Source organism: Urocitellus parryii, unplaced genomic scaffold (genome assembly GCF_045843805.1).
Source record: "Urocitellus parryii isolate mUroPar1 unplaced genomic scaffold, mUroPar1.hap1 Scaffold_79, whole genome shotgun sequence".
Classification (NCBI taxonomy): Eukaryota; Metazoa; Chordata; class Mammalia; order Rodentia; family Sciuridae; genus Urocitellus; species Urocitellus parryii.
In genome coordinates this window covers 740,800-755,265 of record NW_027554171.1, presented here as the reverse complement: position 1 = coordinate 755,265, position 14,466 = coordinate 740,800, and the positions used below count along the sequence as shown (strand labels likewise).

At 54.8% G+C, this 14,466-nt stretch overlaps 1 pseudogene across 1 annotated transcript in view; it reads left to right on the top strand.

Annotated features, from left to right (window-relative positions):
* Positions 1–14,466, top strand: part of LOC144252981 (endothelin-converting enzyme 1-like) — a 51,570-nt pseudogene that overhangs the window by 27,706 nt on the left and 9,398 nt on the right. Inside the window, exons 9-14 of the transcript XR_013343092.1 lie at positions 4,945–5,087; positions 6,536–6,650; positions 10,171–10,281; positions 11,887–11,985; positions 12,696–12,773; positions 14,333–14,436. The product of XR_013343092.1 is annotated as an endothelin-converting enzyme 1-like (transcript). The remainder of the gene's footprint in view (positions 1–4,944; positions 5,088–6,535; positions 6,651–10,170; positions 10,282–11,886; positions 11,986–12,695; positions 12,774–14,332; positions 14,437–14,466) is intronic.

Sequence of the window (14,466 nt, the reverse complement as noted above, 5' to 3'; positions counted from 1 at the left end):
GGCTGACTGGATACCTGCACTACATGGTCCGGCTGGGAGGCTGCTGGGCCCGGGGGCTAGGGCACCACCTGGCCCCAGATGCAGCAGATCCTGGACTTTGAGACGCACTTTATCCTGAGGGCTGCGGGGGGTGGGGTCTCCCGGGCACAGGTGCAGCCCATGCAAAGACCTGGGCTGAGGCAAGAAAGCCCAGCCTTCTGGTGGCACAGCTGCCCCTCGGGTCCCCGGGGAGGTTGGCGGCAGGGTGAGTGGTTCGCGCGGGTTGTTATGGAGATCGGCAGCCTGTGTCGGCACCATCTGGCACTGTTTTTCCGCTCTGAGGCCGGGAGGTGGAGGGAGATGCAGTTCACCCCCCAGCTGTAGGGGCCCGGCCTGAGTGCTCGCCTCACGGCTCTGACGTGGTGCTCAGAGATTGGACATCAATCTGGCCTGGCCAGCGGGTTCTGCCCTGGCAGCCTCTCCCTATTGCTTCCGCTCTCTTGTTTCATGGAAGAAAGGAAAGGTCATAACTTCAGCAGGGGCTGAAGACCACACAGTGCCTGCCGGGGGCCTGGAGTCAGAGGGTCGCACCTTGAGCCGTGTGGCCTTGGCAGGTGAGGAGCCCACCCTGAGCCTTGGTTTCCTTCCAGGTAAAAAGCCCTTGGTCATCTGCTCACACCTGTTCTGTGCGGGAACAGAGACAAATGAGACACGGCCCCTGCCTTCACCAGGGACAGTGGCTCTTAACTCTTAAGTCATGGAGTCTTTTGAGAACAGCTCAAAAACTACGGACTGTCACCCAGGAAAAATGGGCATGTGTGCATGAAAAAAACACACAGGCTAACATTTAGAGAAGTCCTGGACGCCCCCGAAACCTGCCTGGCCTGCCCGTGGGTTAGGAGGACAGAACATGACGAAAAGGATGAGATTTTGTTTTGTAAACTGGCATGCGCCGTGGAAAAGTAGCATCCCGGAAGTCATTATCAGTAGTGCTGTGCTTTTGTGATCGGTGGTATTTCTCAGGTCCCTATCACTAAATTAACTTGAATCATTCCACCCTGGGACAGTGTCTTCTTCTCTGGTAGCTGGGGATTTGTTTTCTTCTCCTACTCAGGATGAATCGAGGAGAGGGACTCCAGGCTTACGTGTGGTTCAAGGCTAGACCTACTGGAACAGAATGGTGTTCCGGGCTAGCCCCAAGTGGAGTTCGGATTCAGAGCCATGAGTCAGACCACCTTCTGCTGCTCTGGGGGTGGAGGGGACCTTCTCGTTCCTTTCTAGGACCTCCCGCCCCGCAGGCTGTTTGGGCCTCGGCCCCATCCTCTGCCATTTCTCCTGTAAAAATGAAGCCCCAAAGCACCCTCATCTTTCCACTCCTCAGGCCTGAGTTGGTGGGTGCCCAGCGGTCCTCCTAGGCTGTGGGCGTGGGAAGCAGCTCTCGGGCCTGCCTCTAGGGGATTTGAGTCAGGGCAGAGTGTCCTAGTCCATTAAAACTGCTGCATTAGCCAGGCCCACCTGTAATCCCAGTGGCTCGGGAGGCTGAGGCAGGAGGATAGTGAGTTCAAAGCCAGCCTCAGCAAAAAGCAAGGTGCTAAGCTACTCAGCGAGACCCTGTCTCTAAAGAAAATACAAAATAGGGCTGGGGGTGTGGCTCAGTGGTCGAGCACCCTGAGTTTAATTCCCCAGCACCAACCAACCAAACAAACAACTTCCACATCCATGGAGATGGATCTCGGCACCTGCGCCTCAGGAGTTCACTAAAGCAAGATACTGAAATGTGGACGTCCCGCTGTCAGCACAAGCCTCTTTATCTCCGAGTTGTGAGAATTGCCCTGTCGGGACTCTGCTCTCCTGGAAGGAGCAGGTTTGTGATGAGTACGTAGAGCTTTCCCCACCTGATGCCTCACCCTGCACCAGGATCCGCCACCTCAGTTCATGAAGCTCTCGTGAGCCCTGTAGCTGGTGACATTCGGTAAACTAACCCACTCTCCCAGGGTCTTTGCCGCCAGGCCATGCAGTCAGGTGACCCTGATCGTGGGACCCAGTTTGAAGGTCTCATCACACACCTCTGAATTCTGTGGCCACAGAAATGTAGAGATTGGCCGGAGGGTCTCCTGCCAGGGAGAGGGGAGGCTCTGGGCCACGGGGGAGGCCAGGCTGAAAGGCCTGCGGCAGTCAGCTCTGGGGGCAGGGTCGCTGACCCCATCTCAGGGAAAGGAGAGACAGTGCCCAGAGCTGGTTCCTGCTGGGGACTCTGATCTAGGCCTCCTCGCGCCCAGCTCAATGTCACCAGCTCATGTCACCCAGCTCATGTCGCAGGGCTGTGCTGGCGCCTGCCGGCTCGGGGCCCACTGTGCGCTTCTCTTCCCAGCCTCCTGGGGGTTTGCCATCGGTGTTGGTGGGAACATTCACCCAGGGATGACGCCAGTCAGCCCCCTACTGAGAACTGGTCGATGACTTGTACCAGCACAATACCGCCTTTGGGAGCTGCCCCCGCCCTGTCCCCAGCCTCATCTGTCCTTTGAGATGTTTGTTCCCCAATGGATTAGATGTCCACTTAAACCCAGGAGCAGGGGCTGGGGTTGTGGCTCAGTGGCAGAGCGCTTGCCTTGCACGTGTGAGGCACTGGGTTCAAGTCTCAGCACCACATATAAATAGAGGAAGGTATTATGTCCATCTACAACCAAAAAAAAATTTAAAAATAAAAAAAATAAACCCAGGAACAATGGCCTTGGGGTGGAGCCCAGTGGTAAAGCCTGTGCTTAGCCTGCTCAAGGCCCTGAGTTCAATCCCCAGCACCCTGCCAAATACACCCAGAGATGAGTGCCCTGAGTTTTATTTAACCCCCACAGTAAACCATATAACCTCAGGAAAGTCACCTTCCCTGATCAGCAAACTCAGCCTCTGTGAATTGGGGGTCTTGTGACTGACTGCCTGTCCCAGCAGGCGGGGGTGGATCTTAGGTGGCTTTATGGGTACGGTTTTCCTGTATGAAGGGAATGCATTTCTCACTTCCCTATTTGTCTTACATTTTGCCCTTTCAAGAGAATAGAGAACGGAGTTTGAAATCTGCCAGGCCCAGGGCCACTTTTGGAAGGTCTTAAGCGATGATCGTAATTTCTGGGATTGCTGGCTAAGTCAGGTGCCCATCCAAGTGATTGACATGTAGAGGTGTCTTTGCTAAAAGACGAGATATGCAGCCCAAAGCCTCGTGTTCTGTAAAACTGCACACTAAAAATAACCGAGCGTGTGGGGAATACAGGGCCAGAGCAGACACATTGCGCAGCTCTGCTTGAGGAAGTGACACCAAGGGACACAAGCCAGCATTGAAGCCCGAATCTCTATGTGTCTGCACTTAAGCTGGGCTGCTCAGGCCAGCGTCGAACTCACAGAGACAGGTGGGGGTGGGAAGTGGAAAGCACAGAGTTCAAGTCTTGCAAAAGTCATCTGCAGCTGGGTGAGCCACATCCCCAGCCCTTTTTATTTTTCATTTTGAGACAGGGTCCCGCTAGGTTGCTGAGGCTGGCCTTGATTTGAGATCCTCCTGCCTCAGCCTCCTGGGTTTCTGGGATTACAAATGTGCAGCATATTTTACCACAATTTATTTTTAAAGTGTTGTAGGACTTCACAACAAAAATCTGCAATCTCAAGAGGGATAGCTCGCATGGCTGGAGGCTGCTGCTGCAGGAGATGCTGGCCGTGATGTGGAGGTGTTGGGGGAGACACCTCTGAGCAGGGCACCTTGGGGTGCCAAAGGGAAAGTGAGATCTGTTGGGAGCTGACAGTTATGAAAAGCCAAGTGTCTCTTTGGAAAGCCCTGGGTACAGGTTCTCATTATAGGTCCTTAAAACAGAGCTGCTGGGGCTGAGGTTGTGGTTCAGTGGTGGAGCGCTCTCCTAACGCGGGTGAGGCACTGGGTTCAATCCTCAGCACCACATAAAGATAAATAAATAAAAATAAAGGGATCATGTCCACCTAAAAAAATACTTAAAAAAAAAAAAAAACAGAGCTGCCGCTGGGCATGATGGTGCATGCCTACTATAATCCCAGAGGCTTGGGAGGCTGAGGCAGGAGGATCAAGAGTTCAAGGCCAGCCTCAGCAACTTAGTGAGGCCCCAAGCCACTTAGCTGCCTCAAAATAAAAAGGGCTGGGGGTGTGGCTCAGTGGCAAAGTGGCCCTGAGTTCAGACCCCAATAACTCCCCAAAACAAACAAGCGCAAAGAGCCGCGGGCCTGGTGTGTGCAGGGCTGAGCTGCAGGCTTCTCCCTTCTTGCTGCAGTCATCACCGACTTTGCTGTCCCAGCTCCCCCCTCGGCAGCCTCACCTGTGGACCACAGTTTACCCCACAACACTGGCCCTCCTGAATGTTGGATCCTCTGCAGCAGACTGCTGCTGCTGACACCCTTGTTGAGTGGGACAGTGCTGGCTTCTGTGTGTGACCCTCCCAGTTACCAGATACACAGGACTCATTGTCATGATGATCCCTGTTTTTCACATGAGGTGCTGAGGCACAGATGGGCACATTAACTTATTAAAGGTTGCACAGCTCATAAGCAAGAAAGCTACACCAGGAAAGCTACCTAGCCCATCTCCTGATTCTTAATTGTTAGGGGTCTGAGGCTCCATGTCTTCCTCTGTAAATGGGGATAATTGTGGCCACTGCTTGGTCAGTTGGGCAGTAGCACATGCCGCATGGGAAGGGCATGGTGATGGTGGTGGCTGCTGTGCCTGCGGCTGCTGCTGCAGCCTCTCATCCCACCCTGGTTCCGCTTCAGATGAGGTTTGCCTCTGGCTCCCGGGGACGCTGTCCACTGCAGCACTCACCAGCCAGCCAGCCTCTGCCTGGAGCTCCATCTGCACCGTGGTCCCAGGGCAGAGGCACAATGACGCCTTCCGAGGGACACTCGAAGACGGGGCTGAGGAGAAGCCACCCTCCAACCTCACGCTGTCCCCTTCCCTTGCAGACCTTGGCACCGGCCATCAACTGGCTGCCCTTCCTCAACGCCATCTTCCACCCCGTGGAGATCAACGCGTTGGAGCCCATCGTGGTCTATGACAAGGACTACCTGGAGCAGGTCTCCGCCCTCATCAACACCACAGACAGATGGTGAGGCCGGCAGCCCTGCTGGGCAGGAGGGGCAGGAGGGGCAGGGCGGCCGGACGCAGGGCACCGCACCCTGGTGGGCTTCCCCGAGAGGCAGCAGAGGGTGCTGGTCCCCTGGGCAGCTTCAAATCCTGCTGCCCTCAGCCAGCTGTGTAGCTGTGGGCATGTCCCTTGTCCTTTGTCGGGGTCATACTGTCACCCATAAGATGGGGATGCAGATAGCACCTACCAAGCAGGGGATTCGTGAGAGTCACACAAAATGATTCATGTTTTAACACGTGCCTGGCATGGAACGGGATGCTGCCAATACCACCCATAATTTTTTGGTGAATACTTACGGGTTTTTTTATTTTATTTTATTTTATTTTATTTTATTATTTCAAAGGCTTATAGAAATGTTGAAAAATACAGAAAATAGGAAAAATGTAAAATTATTCAAAATACTACTCTTGGTCATTTTGGGGGGTGTTTGTGTGTGTGCATATCAGGGAGAGAAGGTGTGAGGGAAGAGAGGTTTCCAATCCATAGTTCTTCTTTCTCCTTAATGTGACTAGATGGATAATCTACTTTTCCCTTGACTTTTCATTTTTATTTTAGTAGTAGGAGTACTGAGGATTGAACCCAGGGGCACTTAACCACCGAGCCATATCCCCAAACTTTTTGTATTTTATTTAGAGACAGGGTCTCACTGAGTTGCTTAGGGCCTCGCTGTTACTGAGGCTGGCTTTGAACTCACTGTCCTCCTGCCTTAGCCTCCCGAGCCACTGGGATTACAGACATGCACCACCGCTCCAAGCCTTGCCTTGGCTTTCATTATGAATATTTCCCAGTGCCATTCCAAACCCTCTGTGAGGATCATTTTTATAGTTGCATAGTATTCCATCAACTGTACATGCAGTATTTGCCACACCCTCCCCCGTAGTCAGACTTTTAGGGTGATTCCGGTTGAGGCTAGATGTTGAATATAGCGAACATCTTTGTACTAAGGTAACATCTTTGCAAACTTGACTCAGCATGGTCAGTTGGTCAGCCACAGATAGGTTCCCTGTGCCCTGTGGGTGGAACATGGGAACTGTCATTCATGAAACCTGGCTGGCCAGAGCTTCCTTTCCTGCCCCTGCTGCTCTAAGGCCTCTATTTCCCGTTTGAGAAGGGAATGGCAGCCTCCTCCCCACTGTAGCATACACCACCAGGCGAGTCTCTAGGCAGCGGCTTCACAGCTTCAGACACAAAGCAGCTAAGCAGCAGCATGTATTGAGCACTGCTGGTATGCAAGTGATTGCACCGGACACTGGGGGGTTCTAGGCGGAGCGCCAGGCGTTCCTCGGAGAGTTACATTCCATGTGCTTGGAAGGCAGCTGCCAGCCGAGCCCCAGGTAGGCTAGGAAGGAGGCCGGGGTGAGGCTGTTCGGGAGCCCCGGGCATTTCTGAGCCAGCGTCCTCTTCCCCAGCCTGCTGAACAACTACATGATCTGGAACCTGGTGCAGAAAACGAGCTCCTTCCTCGACCAGCGCTTTCAGGACGCCGACGAGAAGTTCATGGAAGTCATGTACGGGACCAAGAAGGTGAGCTGCGACCGTGATTCCCGGGTTCATGCTGAGCACCTACTGTGTGCTCTGCCCTGGGGCTGGTCAGACCACTGTACCCTCAGGGCTGTGGCACTTACGAGGGTTGAGTCTAGGAGGAGAATGAAGAGGCCACTGAGGGTCCGTCTGGGGTCATGGGAACACTGATGGGGACTTAGGGCCCCAGGGTGGGCAGAGGCTTCTGGAAGGAGGTGGTTATGCCAAGCCAAAGCACAAAGAGGAGTCTTAGCAACTCGGCTGGTTTGCAGAGAAGGTAGTTTCTGTTCTGTCCCTCCAGCTGCTTCCCCGTGGAGATGTCAGCGCGCTCCTTATGTAACTGTGACTCTATAGGAGGGGACTTCTTCCCCAGAAGCATCAAACACATCAAACACCTGCTCACGAGGGCTCCCTGATTCTTATCCTCCCTGTTTGTGGTCAGGGGAACCCAGTCCAGACCCAGGTTCTCTCAGGGGCAGGAGTCCCAGGCCCCAGACCCAGTAGGCTCCACCCATCTTAAGTGCCCCCAAACCTCTGCGGCTCCTTTTGTAAGAGGCTTCCAGGCCTCCCTCCCTCCCTCTCGCCCGGGAAGCCGATGCCAAGAATTCTGATGCCAAGAATGAGGCCGCCTCCTCTCATTTACGCGTCCAACAAACAGTTACTCCTGCACTGTCACCGTGGGCCAGGCCCCGAGCCCAGTGTGGGAGTACCAAGATGGGTGGGGTGGGTCTGTGCCCAGGAGCCCTGCCTGCCTGGGAGGTGCCAGGGCTGACCTGCCCTCACGTACCTAAGGCTCAGAGAATGGCTGGGAGTGCCCCGGCTGCAGAGCAGGGGGCGCTGGGCAGAGATTTGAATGGGAGGTTCTGCTTCTTACCATACAGCCTTGGGCGGGTCACTTAAATGGGGCAGGGACTCTGTCTTCCCGTTTCCTCAGGCTGTAAAGTCGGTTCCAAAGGTGGAAGCTTCTGCTGGAGGGCTGGCCGCTGTCCTCATGCTCCCTGCCCACAATCCGCAGATCTTGGCGGGGAGGAGGGACCCCTCTCCGCTCCCTGCTGGCGCTCCTCGGTTACAGTGAAGAGGCTACGCGTCGCACAGCCTCCTCAGGGGCCTATGGGCCCCTCCTTTTCTGCCCGGAGGTGGCCCCCACGTCAGATGAACGCTGCCTGACCCTTTCTTGTTTAAAGAGTTCTCTCCTCATTCCAAAACCTTTGTCGTAGGCAGGCAGAGTGGCCTTTTTGCGGGAAGTCACTGGAGCCAGACTCTGGGCTCAAGCCCACCGCAGCACTTACTCCCTGAGTGCTCCTTTGGGGCCAGTGACTTAACCTCTCTGTGCCTCGCTTCTCTCCCTTAGTCTCCCTGGAGCATTCTAGGCGCGCGGCCTGCACACCCTGGCTCTCAGGCGCTCGGTGCTGTCACGGCTGTTGACATCATTACTGCGCCTCTGTCTCGTGCTGGATGTTCTGGGCATTTCCACAGAGTCCTCAAGGGCAGGCCCGCCATTGATTCAGCTCCAAATTCCTGAGAACTGGCACAGTCCCTGAGCAGGGGAGTCACTCAGGGGACAAATGCGTGTGTGTAAAGTGAATGGGCTTCTCCAGAGACGCCGGGCAGAAGATGATAAGAATCTGCCCGTGATCCAGCCGTCAGAGCCTCTGCCCAGCCTCAAAGTTGGAGGCTCCCTAGCTGTGACCCACTATGTGCTCGGCCTCAGCATATCCAGGCCAAGTCTGTGTCCAGCTGTGGGCTACCCAGTGGCTGGCAGGGCAGCAGGCAGGAGGGAGAGGGGAGCAGAAAGCAGCCATTGAAACGGACACAGGTTGGGACAGCTCAGCAGAATCCAGGGGCTACACTTAGACTAGAATGGCCTTCCCTTCCTTCTTGACTAGAAAAAAAATGTTTTAAGTCATAATTTACATACAATAGAGTATTCAATATACCTGGCCATGGTGGCACACTCTGGTCATTCCAGGGAGACCCTGTCTCAAAATAAAAATTTGAGACATAGACTAGTTTAGTGTGGTGTTAGGGTGGCCCTGGGTTCCATCCGTAGCACCCCATTAAGAAAAAAAGAAAGCAAGGCCGCCTAGCATGTGTGAAGCCCTGGGTTCAACCCCCAGCACTTAAAACAATATGCACACACATGTGCATAGAGTGTGGGTGAGGGATACAGTTGGTTGATTTGTGACAATGAAGTTGTGCGTGTGACCACCAGCCCGGTCAGGACAGAGAAGGTTTCCATGACCCAGTTACCCGGCATGCCCTCGGGCCCCTTCCTGCATCTCCCCGAGGTGCTGCAGATGGGCAGCCGCGTCCTACGCTGCCTGCCTGGCCGCCTGGCTCAGTGAGTCTGTGGAATTCGTCATGTTGTGGCATCTCTGAGTAGCTGGTTCCTCCGTGCTGCCAAGTGGTATGTCGCTGTAGAAAAACACCACATTTTGTTTATCCATCTGTCTGCCGATGGGCATTTGGGTTGTTCACAGTAGGGCTGGTGTGAAGCAGGCTGCCCCGAGCCGGTTGTCACGCCTGTTCCTCAGGGTTAAGAGGACCCTGCAGCCGGACCGGTTTCCATAAGCAGGGTCATCACACCTGGTCATTCACACTGTCCATGGAGGGATGGCCGGGCAGGGGGCCAGTGGGCTGAAACCCTCCCGGTGCTCTTTATCAGCCCATGCTCTGGGGAACTGCAGCCCAAGGACCATTTCTGGTTCATACTGAGGCGTCCTGTGGGCTAGCACTGCTTGTGGGTGAGACTGAGGAAGAACCAACTTAAGCCCGGCGCAGTGACACACCTGTGATCCAAGCTGCTGGGGAGGCTGAGGCAGGAGGATTGCAAATTCAAGGCCAGTCTGGGCAATGAGCGTTGTGAAACCCTTTCTCAAAATAAAATATAAGGAAAGAGCTGGGGTTGGGGTGGGCGTGCAGCTCAGTGGTGAGGCGCTTGCCTGGCATCCTTAGCACATTAAAAAAAAGCCGACATTGAAGTTTTGTGATGTCACTGTGGCCTTCTCTCTCTAGGAGGCTGTAAATGGGGCTGGGCCCCTGGCCTTCTGGGAAGGTTGCCATTGCTCAGGTGGACGGGCAGCTTCCTGAGGTTCTGCACCTCCAAGATTTCCATGTGTCCTCCAGGAGGCAGGACCAGGTGGAGTTGGCGGGAGCCCCGGATGGAGGGCCAGGCATGTCAGAGTTCCCATCCCTGTGGCACCCCTACCCACTGTCACCTACTGGACCAGTGACTGCCCTTACTGAATTTCTGCTTCCTGTCTGTCCAGTGGCCCATCCCTGCCCGCTAGGGGTGCTCCGTGGCAGACCTTCGTGAAGTGCCAAGCACAGAGGCTGGTACTCAGGAGACAGTAGGTGGTGGCCACGAGGGGTGTCTGTGGCCTAAAGTAACTTCTGCGGCCAGAAGAGGTCCGTCTCCCTGGAGTTCTGGGGGGAAGCACAGGACCCCGATGGCGCCACCTCCCAGCCAGGCCTTGGGCGGAGGAGGACTGGGCCCAGTGACCTCTGCGCCCGTGTTTTCCAGACCTGCCTTCCTCGCTGGAAGTTTTGCGTGAGTGACACGGAGAACAACCTGGGCTTTGCCCTGGGCCCCATGTTTGTCAAAGCGACCTTCGCCGAGGACAGCAAGAACATAGTAAGTACCTCCCCTGTGGACAGAGTGGGCATCGCATCTGCTGGACCACTCCCCACCCCGCCCCCAGCCCGACAGCCCACACTCTGCTCTGCCCTGGGCCTTTCCTGCTCCAGGCCACAGGATCCTGGGGCCTAACTCAGAGGCCGTCTTCTCAGGCTGCAGGGCGTGACCTACTAAATGACTTCCGTGGTTGAGGGCCAGACCAGTTTGTGTTGTTTAATTTGATCTTCCCAGTCACACCACGAGGCTACCACAGCCATCTCCACCCCCTGGGTCTGTGAAGGACCCCACCAGGTAATGTTGACCTGGAAGTGACATTTTTCTTACTCTGAGGGTGACAGAATTATTCAGGCAGGTAGAGGATCATCATGGCTGAGTGCTGGGGAGACAGCCAGCCCCCAGCTCAGATTCTGGCTCCGTCACTTGGCTGGGTGACTTGAGCGGTGTTCTCCCCTCACCTGGGACATGAAAGTGGGGCAGAGGGGTGTTAAATTGTTAAGGTGAGATAGCAATAAATCACCAAGTGGATCTTAAAGCAAGAGACAGGCCAAGGGCCAGGCTGCTAGTCACACCCTTCCACCCCTCCCAGGGTTCGAGCACACCTTTTGTAGTCCAAAACCATATTAACGCATAAGTGGCTGTTGCTATGACTCAAAACCATAAACAAACATCATAGGATCTAAAATCATAAGCAGTAAAGAGGGTGGGCCAAAACGTCCCTAGTTGAGGACAAGTTAAAGAATGGCTACTAACATCTAGACCGTTCACCTCTGACGGGGTAGATTGTCCAAGAAAAATGGGAACTGAAGAGGGGACACTTTTACATTGTATAAGAATTGCCATCTGTGTCGCCTAACATGCTGTGCTAGGCAACCGCTCGCTGATGGGTGCAGAGGCGGAGCTTTGCCACGGGAGAAGCGTTTCTTACATGACGTGGAGTCTCAGGGCAAAATGGAGTCTGTGTGGTCATTGTCCACACAGCCTGGCCATAACAAAATGAGATGCTACACATAAAGAACACCTGGCCCAAAATAAGCTACAGTCAATGGCAGCGATTGTTTATCACATCTGCTGAGGCAGAATCTGAATCCAGGTCTGTCTGGCCCCAGCCCCATGGCTCTTGCCTTCCCCTTCCCCAGAATCCTTCCATCTTCTGTCTTTGGCCCCTGGTCTGCCCGTGCATCGTCACCCTCAACAGCTGCCATTTGTGCCCTGAGTGTGGCCTTTCTGAGTGCTCCTCAGATCAAGTTCTCTGGGTGTTAAAGCTCTATTCTCATGTCTTCTGGACGGCTCCAAAAGAGCACTCCACCATGCTAAAGGCTCCGAAAAGTCCTGCTGCGGACCTTTCTGCTTCCCCAAGGCACATCCAAGCTCATTCGACCACAGAGACCAGTGCGCAAAGGCCCGTCTCGTCCCGCGGGATGTCCTTGTTAGGAACATGGTCTGGAAGCACAGCTGTGGCCACCCTCTTAGCCCGCTCTGCAGAACCCGAGGCCTTGAGCCCACCTCGGTTTGGCCTCGGGTCCAGTGTCATCCTGTCTGGGGCACTGGCTGCATCCAGGGGGCCAGTGCCCAGAGCTGAGGGTGCCACCTCTGTCTCCTCAGGCCAGCGAGATAATCCTGGAGATCAAGAAGGCCTTTGAGGAGAGTCTGAGCACGCTGAAATGGATGGATGAGGACACCCGGAAGTCAGCCAAGGAGAAGGTGAGGCCCCCGGGAGCTCGGGCACCCAGGCTTCCTGCACCGGGCGAGAGCCGCAGAGAGAGAGCAGGGTGAGGAGAGGCCAGCCTGTCCCCTGGGCACGCATGGATGCTGTCCTGCCTTGTGACCAGTCTAGCAGGCTGGGGGGACAGCCTGAAGCCCAGTGTCACACATCTCTTGGCTGAAGGTGGACAGGCAGGAGAGCACGTGCAAGAGAGGTGGACCAAGCCACTGTGGTGCCCGCTCCCTCCACAGCTCCCAGTCCCCCAGCGGTGGGGGACGGAGCCTCAGAACCTCATCACCTGCCAAAGGTTCCAACACTTGAACTTTGGGGACACATTTGGACCATAGCAGCTTCCTTTGGGGAAGCAACCATTTAATCAGAAACCCAAAAGATTAACTGGGGGCTGGGGTGGTGGCTCAGCGGTAGAGCGCTCGCCTCGCCTGTGGGAAGCACTGGGTACGATCCTCAGCACCACATAAAAGTAAAAAAAAAAAAGATATTGTGTCCACCTATAACTAAAAAATAAATATTTTTTTAAAAAAAGATAAGTTAGGCAAAGGGGGAATGTTTCCAAAAAGAGATGTGAAAGTCCTAAGTGGGGAGGAGCCTGATCCCCTGCCCCTTGACCTGACCCTGAGCCCAGAGCCCGCAGAGCTGGGGCCAGCTGGCCAGCATCGCGGGTGCTCAGTCCTGTGTCCCTCCCATCCAGGCGGACGCCATCTACAACATGATAGGCTAACCCAACTTCATTATGGACCCCAAGGAACTGGACAAAGTGTTCAACGACGTGAGTGGCTTGCGCCCTGCCATCCCAAGTGCCCACTTGGGGAGGGGCCAAGGTGGGCGGGGCGCCCAGGGCTTCTGGAGGCAGGGAGGCTGACCTGGCATCATGACAGCCATCAGGGGATTAGCTCAGCGGGAGAGCGCTGGCCTCGCATCATGACTCCAACTGGTTCAACCCAAGCACTACATAAAATGGGGGGCAGGGGGGCTGGGGCTGGCTCAGTGGCAGAGTGCTTGCCTCACACACGTGAGGCCCTGGGTTCGATCCTCAGAACCACATTAAATAAATTAAAAAATAAAGATATTGTGTCCATCTACAACTAAAAAATTAAAAAAAAAAAAAGGTCTTGGGGAAGCAGGTCCTAAAAGGTGCAGCACCACCTGACCCTGAGCCCAGAGCCCACAGGGCTGGGGGTCAGCTGGCCAGCATCGCGGCCCTAAAACACCACGGTGGGGAGAAAGTGAAGCCCCTCACACCCCCGCTCCTGCCCCAGCGCGGCCACCTGTCTTCAGGGTCGCACCCCGACCTCCTCAGAGAAAACTCGGACCTCAAATTTTGACCTTGAGATGGGGATGGGAACGAGGAGGCAGCCATCCCAAATGCACGGTGACGCTCCACTGAGGCGGAGGGGGATTGCTGCCTCCCTGCTGCCAGAACCTTGGGCACATCAACCCTTTAAGTGGGTTGTGATTTTGCCCCAAATGATAGTTTCCTATCTTCTCATGAGTGAAATTTCTGAAATTCAGGCATTTTTGAAATTATAATAACCTCTCATCATGGTTCTATTTAAAACCTAAGACTATTAAAATTACTTCTGAGAATAGGAGACTCATTCCGAAGCCATGTTTCTTGAGAATAATTTCAGACACCCCAGGGTCAGCATGATGCGAGACCCAGAGTCTCCTGGAGATAGCTCAGGCAGGGCCCACAGGACAGGGGCCTGCCCCTGAGGGCCCAGTGTTTTATCGCAGCCCTTGGGTGCGCCGTAAAGATCTGGAGTGGACCTGGGGGAGGGCTTTGCACCTGTCAGGAGCTGAGAGGCCGGGCCCAGGGTTGGGGGTGTGATCACACCTGTCCCCTGACATTTCAGAGCTAGATTCCAGCGTGATTCATTAAATCTGTGCTGTCCAATTTGTTAGCTACTAGCCATGGGGGGCTATTTAATTCATCAAAACTTAAGTTAATTAAAATTTAATTACACTAGCACATTTGAGATGCTCGGTAGCCACCTGTCACCAGAGTCTACCATATTGGCCAGTGTGGGTACAGAACACACGGAGAACACACCCATCGTCACAGTCCTGCAGGACAGTGATGGAGATACTTCTTGCCCAAGGGAACCACTGCTGGGGCATCCTGCAGCACTGTGACACTGTCAGGCGCCTGAAGGAGACAGTTGTTGCTGGGCCCAGCAGGTTAGAGGCCTCCGAAGGGGCGGAGCCTGCAGCTGCGAGCCCACACTCTGGCCCTGGTCCTGCCGACCCATCCCTTCACCTCGAGGGGTCTGTTTCTGAGTTTCCTCTGGGCATGCTCCCATCCTGTGTCTCTGCTTCTTTCTTCAGTACACGGCAGTTCCAGACCTCTACTTCGAGAACGCCATGCGATTTTTCAACTTCTCCTGGAGGGTCACCGCTGACCAGCTCAGGAAAGCCCCCAACAGAGACCAGTGAGTCCCCCAGGCCCGGCCAGGAAGGCC